We start from the raw sequence: 8,999 nt of genomic DNA on the forward strand, positions 1-8,999 counted from the left end.
ACAGATTCGCCAGTGATCACCGCTATTATATGTCCACACACACTCTCCCTCCTCATGATCACCGACAGCCGTGCGGGAGCTGAGCCCATGCATCCGGCAGCTGCCCGGGCTCGCACGCCGCTCGGCAGAGGTGGGGCCGGGCGCTGAGCCCACGCCTGCTCCGACCACGCGAGCGGCTGTGGGCTGTGGGCCGTGGGCAGTAGGGAACAGCAGGGGTCTGGGGAGGCCTCCCTCACTGAGCAAGGGCCGTTTTTATGTGCTACACGTCAGGCCAAGCCGGCGCCAACTGCCCAAGACCCCACTTCCAATCTAGCAAATAAGAGAGAGGACAGTATGGATTACGTTATATTTAAAACAAGCCCACACAATGCCTGTAATTTTTCATTCTGACTCCGTGATTATAGCCCGGGACCGGCTGGATCATAGTCATCCGCACACCGACCTGCCGTTGGGACACATCGAATTAAAGGCTTTGCTGCTCCTCAGGCTTCTATTTTGAACGCCAAGCCCTGGCAGGTAACGGGCCTTTCACGGGGCCAGTCTTGTTGCAGCTTCTTCCAGGCAGCCTGCACGAAGGCCAGGTCAGCACCGGCTTTGGGGAAGACCCCCAATGCTCGTGAGCCACTGGGCCCGAGCCAGGGCCCTGGAGAGCTGAGCGGGGCACTGCCGCCCTCGGTCAAGCTGATCTCAGCCTCTGCCCTCTCGAAGGTTCCTGAAAGCTGCTATACCTCCAGCCCTGCCCGGGGTCCCAGGGTCAGAGAGGACCATGGTCACAGACAGGCTGGCATCGCCTAGAGGGGCCCCATTCAGAAAAGAGGAGAAAAAACGCAAAGGAGCGCTAAGGAACCAGGTTTACACACACAACCCCTGGGACTCCCAGGGGGCTGCACCCTCCCCGTCCCGGGACCCACCCGGGGAGCACCACGTGTCAGCCCCACAAAGACACCTCCGACGGAGCAAGAGTGGGAGCCGGGCCCTGCTCGCAGACCCGCAGCTGCATCCCCCCTCCCTCCGCGTGGCTCCCCCACCGTCCCCCCCGCGTCCCGGTCGCTCTGCAGGAGACAGAATAGCTCCCTTTGGTCAACCGAAGGACTGGCCCTGCGCGTGCACACCTTGTCCGCTCGCATCTCCTGGCCAGGTCGGAGCAACTAGTTATCACAATAAGGCAGACACAAGGCAGGGGAGCCCAGAGAGACACGTGAGGCTCCGGTGTGAAGGAGTGGGCACTGGAAGCCGGTTGTCCGAGCGCCCCCGCCCCCAGCTGACCACACCGCTCATCCACAGGCAGCTGGCCTGAGACCACCCCTCCCCCTCCCGGCTGCCACTCGGGGGTCCCACGGCCGGGGCAGCTCGCAGGCACATGGGCCTAAGCCCAATGCCGCACCTGTCCTCCACACACCTGTCCTGCAGCACACAGCTCGCCTCGCCTCCGCCAAGCCCCAGGACAAGCCAGCCGATGCGTGGACGGCTCTCTTCTCCCGCCCTGGACCCGTCTTGCACACACTCCTATTTTAACGTCAGCCCTTCTCAGGGTTCACGTGACTGACCTACCAGAATTCTCAGGGCAGGGTCTGCTTCTGTCTCTTTATCGCTGGTTTGACATCTGGCACATAGCAGGTGCTTACTGTTTGTGGAAGGAAGGGAGGAAGGGAGGAAGGGAGAGGAAGGAAGGAAGGAAGGAGGGAGGGAGGAAGGGAGGGAGGGAGAGAGAGGAAGGAAGGAAGGGGAAGCAAGAGAAAGGAAGGAAGGAAGGGGAAGAAAGGCAGGAAGAAAGGAAGGAAGGAAGGAAGGAAGGAAGGAAGGAAGAGAGAGGAAGGAAGGAAGGAAGGAAGGAAGGAAGGAAGGAAGGAAGAGGAAGGAAGGAAGGAAGAAAGGAAGGAAGGGGAAGGAAGGAAGGAAGGAAGGGGAAGGAAGGAAGGAAGGCAGGAAGGGAGAGAAAGAAGGAAGGAGAATCTGCGCAATTCCTCATCCTTCCGACCTGCTGACTCGCGCAGACCCAGTGAACACGGCCCTCCCTCCCAGTCTGCGGGAGGGCTGTTTCCTTGGGCCCAGCCCGGAGGACAGGGACAGAGCCTGACGCCTCCCTGTGACCCCGTCTCTCAGGCATCGAGCGGGGGCCAGTCACTGTGGACCTGAATTGTCCCCTGCCTCGGAGACCCAGACTGCGGGCGGCACAACCTGGGCCAGCCAGCGGCCCGGTCACCAGGCTGAAACCACCACGGGCTGGCAGGCCACGGCGGGTCGCTAAAAATGGGAGCACTGAAATAAATCCTAACTTTAAAAAAGAAACGCACCCTAAAGGTGTTCTATTTATATGAAAATCAGCTCTGTTTTTAGGTAGCTACCCTCCTGCCTCACCTCCCAAAGGTGGGCCCTGCCCTCCCACAGGCCCCCTCCACACCCCACCCCAGCACCAGGGCTCTGCCTGCCCTTTCCCATCCTCTCCCCTGATTGCTCTCTGGGGTTTCCCTGGATTGTAGGGTGTGAGCTTCCAGACGCCCCAGAGGCCTGTCTCCTGCCTGGCCCCAGACTCTCTCCCTGCCTCCCTCCCTCCCTGCCTCCCCCACCTGCCCTTCTAATCCCTTCTACTCCAGAGTTCTCAGAGAGCAGGCCAGAGTCTGGGCCAGGGTCCTGGGGGTGGGGATGGGGGAGGGGCAGGCCAGAGTCGGGGCCAGGGTCCTGGGGGTGGGGATGGGGGAGGGCAGACCAGAGTCTGGGCCAGGGTCCTGGGGTGGGGATGGGGGAGGGGCAGACCAGAGTCTGGGCCAGGGTCCTGGGGGTGGGGGCGGGGAGGGCAGACCAGAGTCTGGGCCAGGGTCCTGGGGGTGGGGGTGGGGAGGGGCAGGCCAGAGTCTGGGCCAGGGTCCTGGGGGTGAGGATGGGGGAGGGGCAGGCCAGAGTCTGGGCCAGGGTTCTGGGGGTGGGGATGGGGGAGAGGCACGCCAGAGTCTGGGCCAGGGTCCTGGGGGTGGGGGCAGGGAGGGGCAGGCCAGAGTCTGGGCCAGGGTCCTGGGGGTGGGGGTGGGGAGGGGCAGGCCAGAGTCTGGGCCAGGGTCCTGGGGGTGGGGGTGGGGAGGGGCAGGCCAGAGTCTGGGCCAGGGTCCTGGGGGTGAGGATGGGGGAGGGGCAGGCCAGAGTCTGGGCCAGGGTCCTGGGGGTGGCGGTGGGGGAGGGGCAGGCCAGAGTCTGGGCCAGGGTCCTGGGGGTGGGGATGGGGGAGGGGCAGGCCAGAGTCTGGGCCAGGGTCCTGGGGGTGGGGATGGGGGAGGGGCAGGCCAGAGTCTGGGCCAGGGTCCTGGGGGTGGGGATGGGGGAGGGGCAGGCCAGAGTCTGGGCCAGGGTCCTGGGGGTGGGGGTGGGGGAGGGGCAGGCCAGAGTCTGGGCCAGGGTCCTGGGGGGGAGGGGCAGGGCAGGGAGTCCATCCGTGACTCAGTGGCCCCTTACCTGAGCCACAGCAGAGGAGTGTGCGGGGCTGGGTGCACAGGAGCCAGGTCTCTGTTAGGCCAGCAGGACCTCCTCCCCGCTTTCAGACAACTCCAGTCCACACAGGGCAGTGAAGAGTGGGCCTTTGGAGTCAGAACCATGTCTGGGTTGGCTCCTCTGGGGACACCCAGCCCCCTCCCCCTCCTCAACCTCTCCCAGCCTCAGAACCCCCACTGGCCAGACGGAGACCCCGCGTGTGTGAGGGTCACACCAGGCAGCAGGCAGAGCACAGGGGTCCACGGCACTCGGGATGCGGGGTTGTATGCTCCCCGAGGCCCCTGGCCATCCAGCCCTTCCACGAGCCCTCATCCCTGCACCAGCGCCTCGGCCCAGAGCGCCACGGGGGCCGAGGGTGCTCCCTGCCCCCCAAGGGCGGCCTGATGGGCCCAGGGTCCCAGGGCCCCCCCCCATCCGGGTAGCTTCCCCCTCCGCAAGCCGGGTTCTAGGAAGGGCCCGGTGGGCGCTGGGCCTCCCTCCCAGCGCAGGCTCGGGGCTGTGGCCAGCACCCCCCTCGCCACAGCGGTACTTCCCTGAGAGCCAGGCCCCACCGCAGGGACAGTAAGCTGAGAAGCCCTGTAGCTATAAATGTCAAGTGGCCAACCGCGGACGCCGCAGAGCCCGCCGTGGGCAGGAGGCTCCAGCCCCTGGAAGCTGGCCTCCCAGCTCTCCGTCTGCCAAGGCCGCTGGGACCCTGGAGGGAAGCCCCAGGCCCAGGGGAAGGCCCGGCTGGGGGCAGAACAGACAGGACACAGCGCAGCACTGGGTGGGCCCCTGTCAGGCCTCCCACCCCCCACCCCGGAGCATCAGCTTGTCATCTTTTCAGAGCTTTGTGCTTCTGTGGGTCTTATCCCTGCCTGGGGTGGCCCCAGGTCACAGCCTCAGACCTATCTGGAGCTGCCTTGGGCATGGTCAGGGTGACCTCAGCTGGGCCTGGGGCCCGTGTGGTCCTGACTGGGTCCTCCCAGGAATAGCCAAGCAGGAGGTCCAATGATGACCCAAAACTCTCAGAACTGTGGAAAGGTCCTTGTGCCCCTCACAGGCCAGGGTCCACCCTGGGAGCAGGGGCCAGCGCCCTGCTGTGGCCGTGCCTGGCCTCCCATCCACTCCCACCCTGCAGGCCTGGGCAGGTGTGCAGCACCCGGTGGGGGACAGGGTCCAGGGGAAACAGAGAAAGGGAAGGTGGAGCTCTCCTCTAACACCCCTACCCTACTGGACGGTCTGGTCTGTCCCTAGCACCAGCCCCTCTGCCAGTAGGCTAGGGAACTGGCCGAGAAAGCAGAGGTCACTCTTGGGCCTGTCCTGCCCGGCAGGGAGTCAGAGATGAGTCCCTGGGTCTCCGGAGGGGCCCCGTGCCGGCACCTGAGCAACCTCTCTTCCCTGTCCCTTGGCTGGAGGCCCTCAGGGAGGACATGGAGATGCACAGCTGGGAGGCTCTCTCAGCCACGTCCCCCACCCCCAGACTTGAGGGAGAGCAGGGGACAGAGGCAGCTTGGGGCTCCCAGACACAGCAAAGTCACTGGGGCCTGGCCCCGAGCCCTGGGAGGGGGTGGTGCAGCTGCCCAAGGGCACTGACCAGGAAATAAAAACGAGGCCGGACAGATGTTTACTGCAAAAAACACTCAGTGTTTCTTATTTACAGTGGACTTCACACCACACAGGAGGGCACAGAAGGACACTCTAATGCGCGGAAAAATGCCATCTCGTGTAGAAAGAATCGTAGTCATTTCTCGTCTAATCTCGTCTATAACTCTACTCTGATCTATTCGTTTATCCATGGTTTTAAGATTTTATTTATTTATCTGACACAGAGAGAGAGCACAAGCAGGGGGAGTGGCAGAGGGAGAAGGAGAAGCAGACTCCCTGCAGAGCAGGGACCCCGATGCGGGACTCAACCCCAGGACACCGGGATCAGGACCTGAACTGAAGGTTCAGCGCCCCTCATTTATCCAATTTAAAAGCAAAACTAACTATTGAATGAAAAAAAACCCGAGTCAGCCTCCACTATGTGCCGGATGTGGTCTAGGCACAGGGGACACAGCTCAACAGTCAAAACCCCATTGCCCTCGTGAGGCTTACCCTGCTGAAGGTGGGGCAGAGACAGACGGAAGAGAGAACTTGAGCACAGAATTCTATCATACGCTGGAAGATGAACAGAGCCCCAGGGAGTGGGGCAGGGGTGTACCCCGCAGGCTCTGGGAGCAGCAAGGAGTCCGGCTGAGTCCACAGTTCCAGACACTTGGCACCGCATGGAGCCGTGGTTCATTGTCACGGTGGGGGTGGGGGTGTCGGGTTGCTCTTGGCCTCCGGTGAATAGAAGCCAAGACGCTGCTGAATACCCCACAGGGCACAGAACAGCTCCCTACAGCAAAGAATTGTTCTGGCCCCAAACACCAACAGTGCGGAGGCCAAGAAACCCTGCAGAGGGAGGGAGAGCGGTAGGAGAGATGGCCGGAGAGGTAAACGCTGACCAGGTTGTTTTTGGAACTAGAGAAGCTGATTCGGAAATTCTTATGAAAAGTTTGTGAGAATCACTAGGGCGGGGGTGGGGGGCAGATTATGAAGAAGAATGGAGAGTAACTAGCTTCTTAGCATACACTATAAATATTCCTATGCCAGATGACTAGTTTCCTTAATATATAAAGAGCTCTTACAAATGAATAAGAAAAAGGCTTTTTAAAAAACTCTTGGAAAAAAGTGGGGAAGAGGGAGTTCACCAAAAAAAGAGACACAAACGGGTTGTAAATATGTGAAAAAAAATTGATGTTGCTCATTCTATGTAATTTAAGGAAATGGGATGAAAATCATGAGGTAGTATTTTTCAAGTGTCAGATTGGCAAAGATTGAGAAGTTTGATCATACACAGAGTTGCTCAGATGTGCGGGAATAAGGCCTCGTGCACAGTTTTCGGGAATAAATACTGGCCAGGCCTCTTTGGAAAGCACCTGGGGAGCATCTGTCCCAGGCTTAAGTACACACAGCCTTTCATCCAGCCCACCCTTCAGGAAAGTGCTCTCCCCACGTAGGTTCACGCAGATGTAAGGAGGGACACGTTTATTACGGTGTCAGGGAAACACTGGCAGGGACCCGGATGCCCGTCAGTAGGGGCTTGTTTCTGAGCTGGGCTCACGATGGAACACGGCGCAGCTTCCAAGAAGGCTGGGGCTTACTCCCGGCCACGCACCGGAGAGAGACCAAAAACACATGTCCACAAACAGGCTCGTGCAGAGAGCTTAACAGCTTTATTCACGATAGCCCCAAACTGGGACACCCCGAAGGTCAGACAAACCATGGCCTATTCACACCAGAGAGCACCACTCCCCAACAATAACAAAGGAACGGAATATCAGAAGTGTTTTGTTCAGCAGATATGTCAGACGGGAACAAGTATGTGCATTAGGTTCCATTTGTATGAAGTTCAAGGAGCGAAAGGGGCCCGTGCCTCGGGGGAGGGACGGGGTATTGGAAAGGGAGGGAGAAGGGAACGGGGAGGGGGTGTCGCTTACAAGGTGCATGCAGGTGTCTAAAACTCTGAACGGTACCCTGAAGATCTGTGGAATTCGCCGAATTTCACGTTACCTCAATTTAAAAACAAAATCAGCTATTAAATGAAAAGATAGTCACAATTAATAGGTCCTGAAATGGAATGATCTCCAAATAAATTAAGGGGGGCGTGGAAACAAGGACAGACGCTACATGGGGATGCTCCCCCGTGTGCTGAAGGGGACGTGCGTCTACGGCCGAAGCTTATACATAGGGCATGTTTCTGGAAGGTCTTGGGAGACACTGTGGGCAGCTCCCTCCTGGGTGGGGGCGGCGGGAGGCCTCGAGGTCTGTGCCGGAGGGACACCTCTCAACCCTGTTTTGCACTATGGGGGTTTCTTGTATGGGTTTGATGTTAACTTCTTAAAGACAAAAACTAGCCAAGCTTTCCCGATTGGATAACAGCATTCTGAGACTGAATTCTGGTATTTCTCGACCCCTGAGGGCCGGAAGCAGGTGCCAACGGCGGCCAGCCAGGGGCAGCCTGCGTCTCCAAGGATGGATGTGGGCATTCGGACAAGCAGACCAGGGACGCGAGAACCCGAGTCCTGAGTCCAGACATCGAGAGAAATAAAACTGAATATCCGAGTGCAAGGGTTTCAGACCCTGATGACAAGATTTCCATCGAAGGACGTGGAAACCCTTCCCGTGACGTGGAGGAGTGATCTTGGAGGAACCTTATTTGTTTTTATTTTTATAAAAATAAAGCTTCCCTGGCGATTTGGGAGACACAGCTTTTAAGAGGCTGTGGAACCAGAGGGAGGGAGCACGTTGAAGACGGGTTTCGGAGCCAAGAGGAGGGTTGTCATGTGCAGCTTTTAACCAGCCAGTCCGCCTTTGGTCTTTATTTCTACGAGCAAGGACGTGCCCGTATTCATTCCGAGGACTGGACCTGCTGCTGAGCTCCTGCCCGGCTCGGGGCCCAGAGCAGACCTCCTGCTGTCCGTTAGTGGCCGGCGTGAGAGGCATGATGGGAGGAGGGACCCGCTCACTGGCCCTGCCGAGGAGGGAGCCTCAGATCTTTCCCTAAGCAAGGTCTCAGCCCTGCGGGACAGGGAAACACCCCACTTCTGGGGTCGTGGATGAGCACCTCTGCAAGGCACGGGGCCCTGGTGGAGTCCTAAGTCGCTGGTGCCCAGTTCAGACAGCAGTGCTGGTCAGGATTGTGTGCTCAGCGCACCTCGGGCCCAGACGTCTGATCCAGGGGCTAAGAAGAGAGGACAGGGCTCTGGGGCAGAACCTCATTACAGAATGTAAGAGGCAAAATGTTGACGGGGAAGAGGTCTGAGAGGACTTCCAGCAAATGGCGAAGACCAGAGGGGGACCGAGTTAACAGACTCCAGGCCAAGCCCGCGGGGGGCGGGGGGCCGGGCTGCAGCAGCCCAGACAGGGGCCCCTTCCTGATGGAAACTGAGGCCCAGAGAGGAGCCTGGAGGGAGGGCAGCCCCTGAAAGGCTCAGAGTACAGACCCTGTTCGTCACCAACCCAACAGCACCCCCACTGTTTTCCTGCCAGAACCCAGACTTTGTGGTGGGTGCAAACCTCCCGGTTTAAGGAAAGGCAGGCCCATTCCCTGAGCCCAGGTGAGTCCTGATTGGTCTCCTGATACACTGACGACGCTCGATGCTGGGATTAGCCTTTGTCAACGCCCGAGTGGGGCTGTTACATGCGGAGGGCGGGCTGCCGGCCTCCCGAGAAAGGGGAGGACGCAGCAGGCCCCGTCCCGCCCCTTCCTCCTGCCTGCAGTGCACACGCGTGTGTGCGGCCTGCACGAGGCTCGGGTGTGGCCGTGAAGGCGCGGCCCCAGCAGCCGTGTCCCTCCGACTCCCTGTCCCGTCGACATTAAACGCCCGCCTGGTTCATGCTGCCGTCACCTGCAGCCAAACCCAGTCCTGATGGGCCCTAAACTCCAGAGCAGCTCCGGCTTCAGGAGAAGTTGTGCAGCATCAGACTGTGGTCAGAGTCCTCAGCCTGGG

The sequence above is a fragment of the Eumetopias jubatus genome, unplaced genomic scaffold (genome assembly GCF_037043125.1).
Source record: "Eumetopias jubatus isolate StellerSeaLion01/CBP00866 unplaced genomic scaffold, mEumJub1_p1.0 scaffold_10, whole genome shotgun sequence".
NCBI classification, from domain to species: Eukaryota; Metazoa; Chordata; class Mammalia; order Carnivora; family Otariidae; genus Eumetopias; species Eumetopias jubatus.